Source organism: Copidosoma floridanum, unplaced genomic scaffold, assembly GCF_036245765.1.
Source record: "Copidosoma floridanum isolate Cflo_tuat_1 unplaced genomic scaffold, Cflo_Japanese_pri ptg000007l, whole genome shotgun sequence".
Taxonomy (NCBI): Eukaryota; Metazoa; Arthropoda; class Insecta; order Hymenoptera; family Encyrtidae; genus Copidosoma; species Copidosoma floridanum.
Window position 1 is genome coordinate 6,587,470 of NW_028321884.1, and position 19,796 is coordinate 6,607,265.

Here is a 19,796-nt window from a genome sequence, read left to right on the forward strand (position 1 = left end):
GTAACTGTTCTCCCACACAATAGTGTTCGTATGTCAAAGGCGAGAAAAGGAAATAAAAAGGTGATTTTAATTCCAACTTCATATTCTGCTTGCTCTGTAACACTCAAATTATACGCCAAATGGCATAGCTCATCCAATCGATTTATCAACACACTTTTGCATGTTAAGGTAAATCGATAATATCATACTTGTAAACAGTGTCCATATAAATTTTCTTATTTTATCCTTGACTCAACATGTCTCTGAATCGAAGATGTGTGACCGACGTATTAAAATCCCAACGTGATTTTTTTCCCATCAAAGCTCGTCAGATGAATGCATGTTATACTGTCAAAAAAAATAGACATTGTTGTGAAAGAACACAGAGAAAAATTGAAAACTACAAAAAGGAAAAAAAAGCAAACGTTGACTGGCAACCAGCATAATCCAATCAAAATTTTTCTGAAAACAGCGTAAAATCAATATTCTCGTCAATGAGCCATTCCCTTTTTACTCTTTGACGTGCCATCCACCTTCAGTCCATTTTTTCTTACGCATACAGTCCGCCTTTACATGCTCGTCGAATTCTAGTGACAGGAAAAATTTAAAAAAATTTCGGTGGACGACAGGCCGATGATGACAAAGGCCGGTGGTCAGACGCGTATGACCGTGGAATTGAATCTCGGTCTATGTGACACGTGATTCAAATCGAATTGACATCCACACGTGATCTCGTATACTCGTTAACCCTATCAGAGTAGCAAAGACTATTGGCCTCGTCAGATAGTTAGGATCGACTTAAAATTGAAAAGTCTATTGATCTTTAATTTTATTATACGCTCAGAAAAATTTTCTGAATGATTCAAAAGTGGATGGAAAATTCGGCGTGAATAATAAAACATTTGTAGATACATTTCGTATGCCAGTTTCCAAGGCATTTACATTAATTTACATTAATTTGCGGGAAATTATACGGAATTTCGATTTATCATATTTATTTAGTTGTAGCTTCGAATAATACAAACCTCTGAAATGTTCATCATTTTTCTGTTATCTGAACAAATTTGTACCACAATGTTTATTCTGTGAAAAATGGTTTTAAGAAAAGTTGTTTCAACTGACAGAATGGGAAAAACAAACATTTTATGTTTGTAGTACCTGCAGAACTAAGAGGGAACTTGATAAATTTTTGATCATTTGCTTTTTTTCCCCCCGTTTGTATGGATGCTGTCCCTTTTCTGATTATCTAGTAATGAGTGAGTACTTTTGCGTAAAGCAGCAAGAGTATACACTTTTGCCGGTATTCTAGCTAAGCAGATACTACTTTTATTTACCCACGCGGTTGACAGACACATGAGAGAAACTCAGGGAGACAGGGAATGCCTGATGTATTTGGAAAAGCGTCTCCGAATTGGAATTTAAAATGACTGGGTAGTGCAGATCCGGTCACTGCTGAGTTTTCAAAGACTTTATTTATTTAAAAATCAGAGGGAGTGTGTGTTACCATGTGGCAAAGCTTTTTTAGGTCTTACGGTGACGAGAATTTTTTTCGTCCAAGCGGTTCTTAAATCCTTAGTAGTTTTATCTTTCACTTGGTGTGATGAAGCAAAATCGTTTGGTGCAGAGTGATAGGAAAAAAAATATACATCGTTGAAAAAATTGAGGGTAAGGTTTTTTGTCGAAAAAATACAAAACTCATAGGAAAACGAAACAACTTATAAGGTCTCACTATGTTGCATAAAATATTTTTTTTTTCCCTGAAAAATTTATCCGACGTTTTTCAATACATCCATCGATTTTAATACTTCATTCAGGAACATAAAAATAGACTGCATATAAAAATAACTATCATGATAACTTAACACTTTTTTTAAAGCATATCCAAATTGATACCTTTTTCTTTCCATGCAACAATTATACATAAAAAAAGAGAAAAATAAATAAAATTAAAAACTAAGTGTTGGCATGGCATTTTTTATATATACAGCATAGTTTTTTATCTTCACTTGAAAAAACTATGCAATCGAAAAAATTAGCCTTATTCATCTCACTTTACTTCTCTCTCTAAATAAAAGAATGGAGGGAGGGATGAAAAACTTGGGGTGCGATAATGATTGAGATTTGGAGGCGAGTATCTCTAGATGTTCTATACTTTTTCTTTCACATTATCTCCGTTTAATCAATCACCTTGCACCCAAAGGGTGATGATACCGACTCTACAACTCCAGGATCAAATTAACATGACTACAGTGATGCTGTGGCCCCCGAATCGGATTCGATGTATCTACGAGAGTCATAGTCGATCATCGCATCAAATTTTGACTCGGGACTCTATCACGATTTGCTTAGCATCAAAAGTGGATAGCCCATCCCCCACATCGAATATACACATGTATCGAGGGCCTGAGGCGATTTTCAATTGTGGGTGGTACCATTTGTCTTTTTGACGCAGGAAATATTACGTATGATCAATCGTATTTTTACGTGACTGGTATATCGTTGAAATACTTGAGGAACATGGTTTGCATAGTTAGAAAAAAATAAAAGTACCATTTTCATTGAAGAAAATTTACGGGCATCTAAAACAGTATAAATAAACGAGATATGACGCCCTTCGATATTTCCCCGAAGCAGTGTACTGATGGTTCACTCTGTAACAATACGTCGTTACGGACCTGTGCCGGTACACACGTACAAAATTATCATCCACTGATGACTAACATTATATTGTCCCTTGCAGGCAGCGGTGTTAGCACAATTACAATCGATCCACCTGCTCAAATGTACGTAAGTTATGTATGCATAATATAGACGTGTTTGTACGGGCACGCAGATAATCGTTAACTCGGTGCAGCTAAATGACGGCTTGTCCCTGAAAATCCAGTTAAACTTGAAATCGTATGAAAAAAACATGAAAATTATATATTTTTCCAACATTTCACACATCTATTTTTGGCAATGAGTTTTTTTGGAATCATTAGCACTGTATGTTGTTCTTGTTAACAATTTAATAAATAAATGGATCGCTCACAAAATTCGTATACACAGAATTATTAAAATATTGAAAAATTTTTTCCGAGTTTGTTGAAAATGGCCACTATGAGTCATGCGTCCTGCAAGAAAAGCGAGCACTCACGTTGTAGTGGAATATAAAGTTAGAAAAAAATTTTCAAACGTTAGTATATCTAGCTTAGGTTCTTTTCCCCAGTCCTCCAACTCTTCCGACTTTCGTACGGTAGGTATGTCAAAAACTTTGCGTGTAATACACAGGCCCCGAAGTGCCACACCGAGAAAGAGAGAGAGACATGACCTCATTCTTCTTGTTCTGCATTACAGTTTTTCCCCGCTGCACCTCGGAGACCATTCTATCACACAAACTTCTGTGATACCGAAGCGTCGAACTGCTGTTGCGGTAGCGACGTCGTCGTAGTCGTGCAACTGTAACTCTCCGTTGGCTGGTTACGCGGGTCATTTTATTTTTTTATTGCTTCGTGTTCTAGAGCAGAAAAGGTAGGGTACGGAAAATCTCGCTGCCACAAGTTTCATGGAATTCCGAAAAGCCACGAGCTTTTTGCTTTTTTTTTCACTCTCCCATTGTGCTGCTTTCAATTTTTTTTTTTTTTTTTTTTTTTTTTTTTTTTTACGATTTTTACCATGAACGAACGGAGTGTGCAGGTAGGAATGACGTAACTCTGCCTTTTCTCCGTTTCACATGCGTTATTTTTGTGTATAAAATTGAAACTCCAGGTCTAAATGTTACATAATTACATTTTGCGTAGCTTCATTTGATAATTGATCATTTTCATACATTTTTCCTATTGCTTGGCACAATATCTAAAAATTTTTCTGTGAAATTTTGCCTCCAACTAATTGTATGAATTAAAACAAGAAAAAAATAAACTTTTACAAATTTGCTTTAATTCTGGCACTGTACAATCAACTGTCTTTTGCTTTTTTCTGAGAAAGCAAAATACTTTGAACGAGTTAATCAAATTTGAAAATCGTAACAACGAGTCCAATCCAAGTAAAATGATGAGATAGACTGATTCCCTTTTAATAAAAAAAAAAAAAATAAAAAAAAATAAAAAAAAAAAAAAATTGTTGACAGCAATTCAACTTATGACTGTAAATGACTTTTTTCAAATTATAAGGATTCTTTAAAGAATTCACGGCAGAAGAGAAACAATGTTTATTTGTGTACATTTCAGCAAAATTAGAGCACAAGAAAAACGAAGCTTCATTACTTAGCATTGCAGTGATTTTTCTCATTTTCTTCTAAAATTCGTTGAAAAATGTAACAAAAGTAAGTAGCCCGCAATGAGAGATTAATATTTCTACTGGCTTAATCCGAGCCTTGTGTATTAAAATGCAAAATGCCAAACAAGAACGGATCAGGAGAGCAAGTGGGAATAATAAAAAAAGAGGGAAAGAGGAGGTAGCTTTTAAGGAATAGAAAAAGCTCCTCTTTGCGTTTTTCAATCCGCATCAAGTGAGGCGTAACTTGCAATCCTTATCGATAAATTTTCATTTTTTCTTTGCACGGGGGCATATGCAGTACCACCATCCTAATATCCTCCGAAGCATCAAAAACTTCACTTGGTTACACAAACAATGAGAAAGTTGAAGTAGAAAGAACATCAGTAGTAACTGGAAGGTTAAAAGGGTTGTAGGAAAAATATCGATGATGAAGAGCTCAAGTTCCGTAAATGAAGATAAAAAAAGAAACTACTACTCTCATCGCTTTTATGCAGAAAAGGTAGCTATCGTTTCCTTTTCATCTCCATCATATTGGAATGAATCATAGAATGGAAATGGAATTGAAAAATTACTCTTCATTCAGATCAATTGAAAAAAAGATAGAGCTACAGGAAAGCCAGCATCGTTGACCTGTTCCTTGTTAATAATTGTACAGGGTAATAATTTGCTTTATTTAAAAAAAACCTGTCGTTTCATTTAGTATGTTATTCATTTTTCTCTATTCAATCCTCCATCACAGTCGGTTTGTTTTTAGCATACATGTGTATGTAAGTTAGTCAGTTTCCACATGATAGTTAAAGTTTTGAGGAGCTCCAAAGTTAGAGAATTTATCGAATAATTGTGTTTATCTCTAGTACATCCTCAAATTACAATATAGGATAAATAATGATGCACTTGTAAAAAACAAATAGATAAAAAAAATTGATTTGGCTATACAAACATAGCCATACTCTAACCGATGTTGGCTGGGGTAAAAAACATAGGTAATAATAGTTGCAGTACTGCTCGATATAATTTTTTTTTATTCGAGATTTCCTCGCATCACACATGAGCATCCATCGTTTATACACACTCTTGACTTGGCTTTTATGATGTAAAAGAGTGAGAAGGAGGCCCTCAGCCTTTGTCACATATCAGCTTTCATCGATCACCGGCGTATCGCACGAGCTGCATCTGTAATGGCCGGCTTCTATTTTACATACTAGAGGGAGGGAAAAAAAAATGTGCATATTTAGATTTTTGTAAAGACGCATCGGAGTTTGCATGTTTGAAGTAACAACGACTACAAAAAGTTAGCATGAAAATAAAAAATAAACGATGGAATGAAATTGCTGCACTGAAATCTTTTGAGGAAAACCGTAAATTTTTTTCCAATGTACATATATACATATCAAAAGAGCATCAAAAGTCAACGCAATAATAGGATGAAAAAGAGATTTTATGGGATCCAGGACATCGTAAAAACCCTCTTTGTGAAGCTGAAATAGTTGAACGAGTGACGAAGAGAAAATAAAGACATGATATTTGTAAAGCAGCTAAGCGAATCTGTTGGAGTCACGCTTTTTTGGAATGGAATAGAGAGAGCGAAAAAACAAATATCGAGTAGGGTACCTCTACCCGGTTATAAAACACAATCGAGAAACGCAAGTGAAGATTTTCATTTGTTGACTTCACTCTCCGTCTCCACCATATTCATCGAGTGATCTTTCCTTCCTTATCTTTGCTTTTTTTTTACTTTTTTTGACAGACGTATCTAGACTCCTGGTTTATTTAATGACAAGCAATAGATACAACGAACTGAAAATCAGATTACCACTACACAATTTGAGCTCAAACTCAGTTTAATCAAAGTCAAATATGAATGGAAAGTTAAGGCAAGTATTCGACTGATTAATATTTTATAAAACAATTAAAAAATTATTGCACTAATATCTTACATAAAAAAAACCTTAGACCCCATTTCTAGATCTCAAAAAAAGCTTTTATTTATATTTTCTCCTACATATACACTTTAAGAGCCACGTGAATGTAACTTTTTTAATCGCTTCTTTGAAGTTCACTCGTGGAAGTATAAGCAATGCAATTTTCAGATGCATTTTCCACAATTTTTCAGTAAAACTACTTGCCACTACATTTTTGTTTACCATGCCCATGATAGAAACTTGCAGGTATAGAAGAAAATTAAATCAAAAGCTTCTGTAAATATTCCGATGTCGAAAGTGTAAAATGAAAGTGTTAAGTTCTGTCACTTGCATTTTCATCATTTATTTTACAAGGGCTTTTCTTTTTCTTTTCAAAAACTTTAATTTACTGTACAAAATGATATTCCGTGAGGTTTATCGACCTTCTGATTTTATAAAAACTGTTGTGGTAATTTTGTATTTTTTTCGGGTTAAGGCCACGTCTGACTAAACTTGACCTATTCTACTTAAAAATAAATTATGCTTATAATTACGTTGTATGGTTAAAACAGTAAGTGGTTTTATAACATCATACTAACGTACTGATTCAAAAAATTAAAATTAGTTTTTTCTTACTTGCTTAAACACTAATTATAAAATAATAAAATATTATCAAAGCCACATATCTATGTGTTCGTACAACTCATACGAGCAAAAGTAGTGGCTCACAACTGAATGTTTCGTAACTTTCTCTGTTGTTTATTTTGCATTCCAAAACAAATTAGCACCACTTTTCTCGTCCACCTACCGGATTAACAAGAGCATTTGGACCAACCACGTGTACGCGAGTCAGTGAGCAAAGCAGAGAAACAGAGAAAAATTCGAGTCGCCGGCTCTCACAAATGAAGAGAGATTTAGCAAGTCTAGATATTCAAACATCTTACACATATGCAGGTATCATCTAATTAGGAAACGTAAATAAATCCAACAACGAAGTTGCGTCACAACCTCACGCGCTTCTATTTATCTTCTTGACACCCAACCCCTTTTTCTTCTCTCCTCTTCCTTCCTACCCAGAGTTAATGAAGTGCCGTATAAACCCACTAACTAACTTTGGATGTAAAAAAAGTACTGTTCGCATTTTCAAAAGTAATCTAAGTTGAAATTTCTTTAGACTAGTACCTTTAAGGGTTTCAAAAGCATTTTTAATCGAAAATCAAGAATAAGCTATCGACCAATAAAATCCACACCTATCAATGGTGTATAGAATTATACTTACAACGATTTTGAGTTAAAAGGAAACTTAGCTGAAAATCAAAAAAATATTTTTATTCCTTTAGATTTGAAATTTTTTTTTCCATTTATAAACAATTTCTTCCCTACGTAACAGAGGTAACTCCGATTCTTCATTTCCTTTTTTCGTATTAATAACACGTGGATTATTACATTATCGACGATTATTTTTGTATGGCTCACTCATCGATGATAATACCCACTAATTTTTTTCCCACCAACTTTTCCAGTCAATATTCAATCTGGTTAATACACAATTAACTTCGGTTGCGTTTGTTGATTAATTTTTTTTCCTTTTAGAAGCTTGAATTATCCCATTCAAACAGCAATCAGTTCACAGTTTTATAATCGAGTTTACATAATTGGTCTATTTGATTTGAGAATAAACAATTTTGCGTAAACTTTTATTGAATATTATAAATTATACTCATACATAATACATAAGTTTCTTAAATGGTGAGAGCAGGCAACTCCATTCTTCATTCAGTAGCGAAATTTATTTTTCCTATTATTTTGATAAGCCACTCTATTGTTGTATGCTACACGTGTTATGCAGTGACATGGTGAAGGAACTGATACAAAAAATGTTAATGAAAAAAATAATGTAAAGAGGTAGCCAATGATGTAAAGAAAATATAATCAAACAAAAAATAAATAATCAGTCACTGGTAACGACGTTACTGAGTAAGCAGTACTGTTTCTTGACCTTACCTTCACCATCACGAGAAAGAGAGGGACGGGTGGGACTCCAATTCGAGTCTCATAGCACGTGGGAGACAAATAAGCTCAGTATATTTGTATGTACATGCATACTTAAATTTATGTAACTTATTGCCTCCCTGATAAGAAGATCTTAAGGTGGTTCTTCACCGAACCCATTTACTTAAACTTACAGGGAAACTTGAAGGGATTGTTATTAAAGTTATAAGGCATCTTCTCTTAAAATTTTAAGTCCCTTTATCAGGCAAATTTTTGAAAACAAGTCAGTCAAAAAATGCACTTTTAACATGCATTCTTATGTAGGTTACTTTTCCATACTACGATATCATGTAATATCTCGTAAAGTAGACTTAAGATCGTAATAGAAAAAGTTTGTAGTGAAAGAAGAACTTTTCAGCTTTCTAATAATATAACAAAAGTTTGGGCTTATCAGGGAATTAGTATACGATATTTAATCGTAAACGAAATGTCTGCCGTGTAAACTGCGGCAACGTCTGCTTGAGTAGGAGCGTACATGCCATTTTCAGAACCTTGCGTCAAAAAAAAATTTTTTTATAACTCTTACTCTGACTTTATTGGCTTGTTTATTTGTACGTAAATGCAATGATATTATAGTCAAGTGCCAGTAAAACATATTTTATGTTGCAAATAATAAGCTAATCGAAAATTAGAAAACCACAGGGTCCCGTGTCGCTTTGATACGGCACCATCGTGAAGAACCACCTTAATTAACAACTTTCACACCGTTTCTCTAGAAACTGATGTAGATTTACGTACATAACTCATATCACGAAATCTGAGATATCATGCAAGTTGTACGTGGATAGTTTTCTCAAACCCCAAACCCAAAATTTTTAACAAAATGTTAAGCAACTCGTGTAAAGTGAGCTTTGGATTAAAATGATTTTAGTTTAAAATCAAAGCCCAAATTAAAATTTGCAGGTATAGCTCAAATTAGATGTGACGAAATTTAATTATTTATACAAGTCAACTTAAATTATTCGAAATTTTATTTAATTTTTGATAATATAACCGGATGTAATTTTTGATTTCATCGTCCTACATTTTCGACTACACAAAACTTATGTAATAATTTATTTCGCGCAATGGTGCGTATTTTCTTGGAACTGCTCTTATGCTCTCTACCCTTGATGTAAAAATTATAATATATTTTTATGCGTATACAGTTAGATAAATGGACTTGGGCGGCGAAGAAATAGGTGGAGGAGACAGCGAGGGATTGGACCAGCTGGGATCCTTGGGGATGTTTTTGATTTGTCGGATCCCTCAGGGAAGCCGAGGAGACGACAGAAGAGAAAAAGAGAGAGATGAATGTTGTGTTGCGTGTTTGGCTGGGCCAACCGCGCATTATGTGATTTCTGCAGGGAGCTAACTTTACGATTGAATTGTGAAGCGACAATGGCAATTCGCCATGGCTCAACTATTATCCAGTGATAAAAATGTGGCCTCTCTTTTTCCAATTCCTACACTCAGGTGTTCATCTGACGAAGGTTTTATTCATCTTTTCACACCCCACCACCGCTAGTTTTTTTTTTAGGCATGATTGCTTCACAGTGTCTTATATTATAATCGGAATAAAAAGGTATTTTTGATGTGCAGTATACGTAAAAAACTGCAACTACTTAACTCAAAAATAAATTTTATTACAACTTACAAAATGATGGATCGTTATGATACATTGTATTCTTTGATTCTTTTTCTGTTATCCTAAGTATGCTGAAACTAAAATAATTTTTTTATCATAACTATAGTATCTCAAATATAATGGAGGAAATATATGTATTACATTTAATTCAGTAGTTAAGAAATTTTTTTGTTTTTGATTGTTTCGATTTTTTTGCATGAATAAAAAAAAAATTTTTGAAAAGGGCCAACTCTGAGAGAAATTTTTTTTGCTAAGCTTCACGATGAAAAAACTTTACTTGCACGTTTACAAATTATTTAACTGCATCGACATGTGTACGGCTAGATTAAGTGCACCACTAGAATTTTAATGTGCTCAACTCAGTAATTATAATTTTGAAAATTTCTTACAGCATATTACTACCACCAATACGTTAATAATCCAGTACAGTAACTAAATTTCCATCCCATGTTTAAGAAGCTCAAGAAAGTCTCCAGTTAGTTGGTTGCTGCTAATTGTATATATAAAAAAATTTGTCTCTTTATAAGAAAATGTTTTAACATAAAATTTAAAAAATTTTTTATTAAGGAAAATATTTTATTAAACTATTGTACTAACAAGAAAAGTATACCTTTTTAGGAGTAGCTTTTTTAAATCATATTGATTTTACATTTTACAAGTTAATGCACTAGCCTCTTTAAAACACTTTAAGCACACAAATATGTATTACAAAAGCAGAAATTACTATCTGAATAGGCAATGAAGAATTGGATGAAAAAATTCACTCCAAAGCCACAGGAATATTTAGATACATAGCCTTCCAACAATTGTCTAAAGTTTAAGAAAAACAGTAACTTTGTTTAACAGATTTTAGATCTCAAAAGTAACACGAAATATTTCTTTACCATCTTTTTTATACAATACTGATTTGGGCCTTTGTTAAACGGATTTTTAAGTGGATACTGTCCTAAAGAGACCAAGACTAGACTGATAAATGTTGATTTCACGATAAGTTTTTCAAGATCTGCATTACGAATACAAATGCTATGTTTGAATGTATTAATTTACTGTATGGATAATAGCGGAGAATTTTATTCGAGCTCTGCTAGCATTTAATGTTACGTAATCAGTTATTACAAGTTGAAAAAAAACAACAAAGAAAAGAAAAAAAAACAGTGCTACATTTTGCGTGAAGTTGTAAAACAAGAAAAACTTGTTAAAACTTCAGTGAACTTGGAAAACTTGCGGAAAGCGAAGGAGCTTTATTTACAGATCGATCGAACTTCCAGGGAATCGATCTTTAACTTTGTTACACATGCGTCAGACAAGCTTCCTTGGGTAACACGCACTTCGTTAAAAGTCCAACGTCAAGCATGGCTCGTATGGTTATTCTATCTCGTTCTATTCAGCTACTCCACAACAGCTGCAGCCAATGATTGATGGTAGTACATATATATATATACGCTTGCTGTAAGATCTCCTACTCATGAAACCGAACGCTTTCGAGGGTATCTTTTAACGAGCACAAGCCCTAACTTTCTCTTACACGCGCGTTCGTGTGTTTATGAGGAGACCGTTTGTTCTCTTGCGTGCCAGAACTTCAACAACAAGTTCTTGTACTAAAACTCTGACCTATATGTCTAGCACTTGCATTATTTTGTAGTGACAGCTTAAAACTGCAGTCGTGATAGACCCTTTCGTGATTAAAACACTTTTTTCCCAACCCATCATCGCACGTCATCAACAATTGTGGCTGAATTCATATAATGCCAAATAACCTCAAGTAAAAGCTTTTTAAAATAAATTTTCAGTTTTTACCAGAACAAGGTATTATCATTTTTAAATTCGATAATGTCTGAAATATTACTATTTCTAAAAAAGCACAAGCAAATGCACAGTGTACTTTTTTGTGTATGGACATTTTTGGAAATTGAATGAATTCTTGTAAAATTTTGCTTCATCGTAGAGGAAGGATTAATGTCGGACAAAAATAAATTATTTGTAAAACTTAGTTGTGCAGTGAATAAATGGAAGTTACCCCTTAGATGGAACACTTCTCTATCAAAAACTAAGATGTTATCTTTCCTATCATTAAAAGTTAGATACTATTGGCTAGTTAAATCAGAATATATTATAAAACATGCATGTGATCTTGCCTTATGTGATTTGAACTCAATTAATTATTAACAATCAAGTACGTCTCAAGAGAAGAGACTGAAACAGTAAAGCATTTGTGAAAGAATTCTAAAGAATTTTCTGCGTCAATAATCACAGGGTAGTCGCAAGCTTGTGCAAGTTGCAGAGACGTTTAATTCATGAGCTTTGATGTTTCATTTATACTTATCATTGCACAAGTGTTTACGTAACTACGAGCTGGAAGCTCGATTTGAAAAAAAAAAAAAAATCCGATGCAAGGAGAAAAATATCAGCAGAAATGATTAAGGCGTGCTACATGTACAGAAATGAGGGCCATTTTCGATAGGAAGTGGTGGAAAGTGCGAAAAAGAAATCAACGGTTAAACAGCGAAATTAGCTTGCATGGCTAAGAAAAGTCAAACGATCGATAAATAAGCGTTAGAATTTCTTCACGGCCGGGTAATTTTTTTTTTTTAATTAGTGAGTTGTAATCAGGGCTCACCGGGTGCTGATGTTTTAAAACGTCGAGCAAAAATCTTGGAGCGATTAATTTAATTAAAAATTTCTCGATCGACAAGCGCACTCGAGAAGCATTGGATTCTGGTGGGTGAGAATATACTCGGATCAACGATCGTTTGTGTTGATGCGGAGCATAATATGTACGAGGATACACCTAGAAATTCGATCGCGTTGTATTAAATTTGCGTATATACATACATGCAGGATATACGAGAGCCAAGGCAGCCATGGTGGTGGTGAAACAGAGGAGCCGAGCAGACAAAGCCCTAACAAGTCAAGAGGCGTTTAATACGCAGACAAGACCTCGATTATGGAAATTTATGGATACGCGAATTGAGGTACACGTTACCGTGTGGTTGCGAATCTCATCTTTCTACCCCATCTCCATCCTCAGATCTCTGTATACTCTCACCCACGGTATCGCCGTGTCACCAAATTTGTCTGCCTTCAGTGCGTATAAGTTTACTCTCGCACGTTTTTCTCTCTCCGATCTTTATTGTCTCTTTTTTCCTGCTCAAAGCTACCATATATAGGCTACGCAATCGTTAGGGGAAACAAGACGTGACTCTGTGTACATGCATACAGATTCTCCTACTGTGAATGTTTATGATTAGTGTAGCGTCGTTTGCTAGGTGGAATAAAAAAAAGGAAATATTATGTTTTTGCAATTTCAACAAAACGACCATTTAGAATTAGTCATGATTGAATATGCGTATACGTCAGTTAAGCGCTAGGATAATGTGCTTTTAAAAACAAGGTTACTTACATCTCACAATTTCGTATGTATAAGAGTTATTTCATTAAATTATGCCTAAAATACGTGATAAGAAAATAAGTTGTCTATAAAAATTATGAGTTTACTGATACTGATTTTGTGACGATGTATGTACAAATGATGCTATTTAAGTATAGAAATATCGGGATGAAGTAATGTAAAAAAAAAAAAAAATTTTATTTTCCCTGCTCTGATAGATAAATCTGATTTCAACTGAAACGGAAAGGAGAAATATGGGAGCTGAGAAAAAATGCAATTATGCTGGGCTAATTTCTCGACAAGCGAAAATGACTACCAAGGGGTGGAAGGGGGATGGATTCCTGGAATGAGGTACTCGTGACTCTATTTAAGACTTTAATTTCCCTGGGTGTCAAGTTTTTTATTTTCCTCTTATTTTCTCACTTTCTCGACCGTCTCGTTACAGCGTTGGATGACTGCCTTAATTGCGTTAATTTTTCTCCTTTTTTCACTCTCAGTGATCGTCTGCTTGTCCGTGAAATTGAAATTACTTTACACGATTATCAAAATATCTCTTCTGAAAAATAGCAACAGAGCTTATTTTGATTAAATAATATTAGAAAAATTTTGAGTAACTAATAACACTTGCGTAATGAGAACACATTTCCCAGCTGTGAACTTGGCCATCCGTCAAACGGACGAATATTATGATAACACGTGGGGTGACGAATGATTTTGATTGCGTGAGGACATGCACGTGCCTCCACCTCAGGTTCGTTACGTTGTACCAGTTTGTATGTGCGATGCACAAAGCTTACTCTGCATGCACATGTCTATTATAATATATACGCATGATGTGGCTCAAAATGTCAAATTTCACATGTGTGCCACTGTATGGCTGGCCACAACATGTAGCTCCTGTGGCTTTTTCTCTTCTCTGTCGTTTTTGATGCAAATGCTCTGGCTGTGTTTGATAAAACCTTTGGATGAAATGGATAATTTCGCAAATATAGGAGATGTTTGAGTTGGACTAGTATGTTATTTATCTTCTCAAGTCAAACAAATATGATAATCATGATGATGATGATCATAATGATGATGATGATAATCGACATTTAGAAACTCATTGGAAAACCTATTGAAAGGAAATTGAAAATACATCCATTATTAATGAGCCAGTCATTATCTGTAGTGTCTGGATATTTGTACGTATATTTAAATATATTTGAACAGTATGCTGACGAGATTTTAATTATGATGTTTCATTGCAGTACTTATATATGATGAATCATTGCACAGAGTATCTGTCGAAATTGTCGAAAAATACTTGATTTACATATCAACAATGAGTAAAAAAAGCATGTAAAACTAAAATTTTGTTCTACTGACCAGTGAAATTATTGCACTCCGAATCTTACTTAGACAAATGGTAATTAAATTTTGACCTAAATTTGAGATAAACGAGAAAATATTTGCAATAAGGTTATTTTATGCCTACCACAGCATTTACATGTGTCCATACACCTTCTCTGCCCTGGACCGGAGTAGTAGCAGAGAGAAGGACGGTAAGATGGAGTGATAGGCAAGGCAGTCAAGCCCGAGACTGTGGAGAGTCTAGAGATCAACGACGGAGAGTAAAGACGAGGCCTGCGGCAACACTCGGGCGCTTCTTCCCTCGATAGAGTAAATGATAAAATGATAGCAACGTTCGAAGTCTTAAATATTTACGCAGCACCACTCTAGCTCCAAGAAGCCCACATAACACATGGAACAGAGTCTGAAAAATCGCACCTCGTAATAAATGCATATGGATTCAGCAAGGCGTTATTTATATAAATGACTATACATCACTCGAGGCAACGTGGGTGAAAAAAAAACAGCGTGGAAAAAAATACATATATACAGAAAGTAAAATGGTCCTCTAGCCAGTTAAGTGGATATTGAAGGGGAGAAAGTACGGGAAATATTTTACGAGTTTTAACATTACACCTTCACTGGTTGGTCAAACTCGTGCAAGGAAGTTCCTGCAATTGAAAGATTTAATCAAGTGTTATTAAATAAATTATTTAATTTGTTAAAATGACAATAATCCCAAATTTATACCGTGGGATCCTCCGTGAACAAACACACCAGCCAGACAACTAATCAACGGGACCATTCAAAATTTAACAGCGAGTAAGGCTTATCTTAAGTCATAGTCTTTATCGACCCCTGCATTGCCTTAGGTAGTTTTATTCTTTAAAAAAAAATCAATATTACTAAACTACTTAACTCGTAATTTCAGACAGGCCTATGTGACTTATGGGGGCGTAAGGCAAGTTTTGGCCTCCTCATACCTTGCCTACAATGTTCCCACGGGCACCTGTCTTGGCGCACATCTGGGCGTAAAATATCGTTGCTAATTTCGCCTTGGCTGCATTTATCAACCAGCCTTGAATATTTTAAAGCTCCAAATGGGTCCAGACCCAGTGCAACAACTTATTCAACTGCTGTTGACAATTGTTAATTAACTCTTGCATATTTCAATCAATTCTGCTTTCTCCTGTATTTGTTGGTTTTTCATGAAGTTTTATGTGAATTTCGCTAAGCAGACAATTAATAAGTCATTATATATTTCGATATTTATCAATTGTCTACTAATTTTAGTCTCGTCGTTTGAAAATTGGCTTACCTTATTCCTAGACAGACAAACGATAAAGTAATAAATAATTACAATCAATTGTTTGTAACTTTAGTACTATTTTCAAGAAGTCTGTATAAAAATTAGAAATACAATTTGTCTTGAAATCAGCCAAAATGACAAACAATATCGCTTTACCAAAAAATCTAGAAAAAAAATTTTACGAGTTCCTGGCAGCTCAAAGTAGTATCGAACACATTATGCGTGCTAACAGTCCTCAATACTCGAAAATCGTATTTTAAATTTATTTGTCACTACCAATTTTTCTCCATGAAAACTGAGCTTTTGAGACTCTTGTACACCCCTCCCTCCTACTGTCAACCCATGAATCGTCGTCGATCGAGTTCTGAAGTGATATACCTCTTCAATCCTTAAAGCTAAATTGAACGACATCTGCGTCTCCTTTCAACATCTGTCGGTACTTGACGCAACGAGTTTCCTCGAAAAATCCATACTTCAATAAATTTAATTTTCAACAAAATACGCACCCAACTCTTTACTTCTCTTCGGCACAATCACTTGCCCGAAATCACACTCCTAAAGAACCAATGAGCAGAGCCATAATTTCTATCAGATAAAGCCTTGATGTCCGCGTTGGAATAAAAATCGCCACTTTGTTTTTTTTTCTCCACAGCCGAGAATCTACTCGAGAACTTTTTCTCGCACGTTAGAGACTTCGATTAGCAAAGCGACCGATCGACTCCTATTAATCTCTGATCTGTCCGAGATAGCACGAGCTGCTACTTCCTGATTCCCATTTTTTTGTCCCAGTGAATTATGCATCGGCTCACGGCTGTGGACGAGAAAATATCGTACATTAGCTCTTCGACAGGTTGGCCATCCTCACCTCGTCCTCTTAATTCGCTTCTTTATCTCTAGGGTACAGTAGTGGAAAGAGAAGGAGAAAAGCCAAGTCCCTGAAATGGGGTGAAGGTGATCTACTTAATCGCCTCCTTTTCCGCGGATTTCCTGGAGACAATTCCCAAAGTCGCGTGGCTCCACTGGCGTGGGGTAGGAAATATCTCTCTTACTGTGTCTCTTCTGCTGAAATATGGAGTCGTTATGGGGGACAATCGATGCTCTCGTTGAGCGTAAAATTAAAATTCGACTAGCCATCCAAGACGAGGTCGCCGACTGAGGCGCGCGATAAGACAACTACCTGACCCTTGATTCTCAATGAAAGTGGTTTAATTAACAGAGACAAAAAAAAAGGTCCATTTTCAGCCAGTCGAGTTTTGCAGTGACATTTTTTACCCTTGCATGAATCAGGAGTTTTCCTAATGACCTCTTAATTGGATGTACGTTAGGGAAAAGATGGAAGGTAATGTGGTACCGCAAAGAAATTAAAAAGACATCCCAGAATTTTTCATTATAATTAGAAGATAGTAAGTAGCAATTTGATGAAAAATCATATTACATGACACCCTAATCGATTCAGGAGGGACGAAGATGTAAAATCGACAGCCACAAAACAGAAATATAAACCAGAACGAATACCCATAAGCTTTTCTGGAGCAATAAAGAGATTAACAGCGTGGTCGTCCGTTAATACAGTATTAAACAACTTTTTGAATCTGGTATGAGTATCTGATTCCAGAGGCTATATCTTATTTTCTTTTTGATGCCAAAATGAGGTCGATTTAAAAAAAAGATGTTGCTTTAGAATTGAGACGGAAGTGCCCAGTACCCTTAGAATTGCCCAGCGCAGAACAACACAACAGCCAGTCTAGCGCACTGGTACATCGGGAATCGATTGGTCCACGAAGATGCCCCCATCCAGTGTGTACCCAAGTGTATACACGGCGATCTTTGGTCTCTTTTTTTCTTCTTATTATTTTTTCTCTAGTGGCTGGGGATATAAAAAAGGGGCATCGTTTGAATAACATTGGAGCTAGAGACTGATAGAGCCACTCTGTTCCACCCCTTTCTAGTGTCTCTGGCCACGAGGGGACCAAACGCCGAGGCTGCTCGCGCCTCTTCTTCTGCTTCTTGGCTCTTTCACGGCACGTCTCTTCATTCGGGCTGTCCATCTTTATTCCAGACTCGAGAATTCAGAGGCTTGGATTTTCTCTTTCCTTGTCCCATTTTTTTTTCAATCTTTTTTTTTTTCTCCTAACTCTTTCCAAACTCACCTGTTTCTTTTTTCTTTTCCCTACCGTGGAACATACCTTTTCGACGCACTTCCCTTGTCTTACCGCATTAAAAAAAATTCAAGTGCAGATATTTTGCGATAAGGTACTCCCTACAAATCAGTATTGCGTAAAACAAAATTAAAGTCATACAAAATTGGGTTGCAAGAAGGGGGCGCAACACATCGGCTAATCCATAACGAGGCCCTTATGAGCATTACTCCGTGGCTGATGACACTGGCTGGCACCTGCAAACTGAGTACGTCCAGGCTAGTCTCGGGCTCTTGAGGCAAATACTACTTGCATGCATGTACGGCTTATCACCACTGAAAGGCAGCAAAAACAGACACGGTCCGAGACAGGGGCACTGCGACCAGCTCAGCAGTAGTAGAATGCCGTAAAGCTCACGCGAGACCCGGATAATCTCGTATCTCGAACTTTGGGTGGTAGAAGAGGAGGAGAAGGGGGTGAGCCCTTGGGGACGGGGCTACCCACTGAAATGAACGGGTGAAACGAGACGGTGTGGATGGTTCATGCATATTATAAAAGCAAAAAGAGACGAAAATACAAACAAACAAACTTTTATCCACACAATAGGTCAGCCTGTCCTTGCCGTTTATTTAACCTAATCCTTCTCTGTTTTTCTTCTGATTTTTTTTTTTTTTAATGCCGTCACGTAGATACTTGGTGATGAATTAGAGGAAAACGAGAACTCGTGATAAATTTAACGAGTCGAGTGCTAGCCTCACTTAAAGAGTAGGAGTTTATTTGAAAGTTTTAATAAATATACCAAAGGGACACAGCTGAGAACGCATCGTCGTCCTTGAGGCTGTGGACAAAGGTAAACGAAGACACGGCAAAACCACTGCGTCACCGGCTGGTTTACAGCCTTGAGGTTCGCAAACATTTTACATAATTGATTAAAGACTGGCGTGACCAGCACTACTCTGTACACCACCAGCTGTGTGCAGCCGTTTATTGTCCAAGGGGATTCTAGAGGGAAATTCGAAGACTGACCGTTTGACTTTTAACAAAATTTCGAAACATCTGGCACTTTGATTCTTCCAACTAATAAATTTATTAGACGTAAAGCTTCTTTGACCGTATGATATGTACAAGACGGATATATTTCACACTAACAATTAAATCTAAAATTTCGGTCCACTGCACATTGAGAATATCTTGCTGGTACAGTACAATCGTAGCAATCACAGTTATGCTCTGGGAGTCAGGTGAGTAACAGCAGAAGTCCGAGTAGTTGACCAAGTCGAGTTAAGCCGTACCTCGAGCAGCTCAAACGAAACGATGTGCTGGACTGTGGCATATTGTAAGGCTGCGTACTTTCTCGGGCAACACAATTTTGACTGTCTGATGATTTTGCGAGCATGAGGCTATTGTTTGCTCTTACTTATACCCTCTGGTGAGCGCTTGCCCTTTAGCCTCTGTTGAACGGAATGAATGGCTGCGCTGAAAATTGTGGGGCTTGTCTTAGTGAAGTGAGCAGCTCGTGGCTATTGTGAATTTAAGTCGGTTTATTCAGTGCCTACTTTATTTTACTAATACAACTCCTGAACGAGGCATAGTGGAAATTCTTAATTTTTTAATGCAATTATCATAGTTACATAAATAATAGTAAATAATCTCTTTTCCACATTTTGTCGCATTTGTGGGTATTACCTGAATGTGTACTTAATTAATATTTCCAATTATCAAGATGCCAATTTCTCTAGTGGAATATGAATAAATGTACAAATAAGTCAATGTGTGACTTAACATTGATTCGAACTACTACTTACCTGTAGCA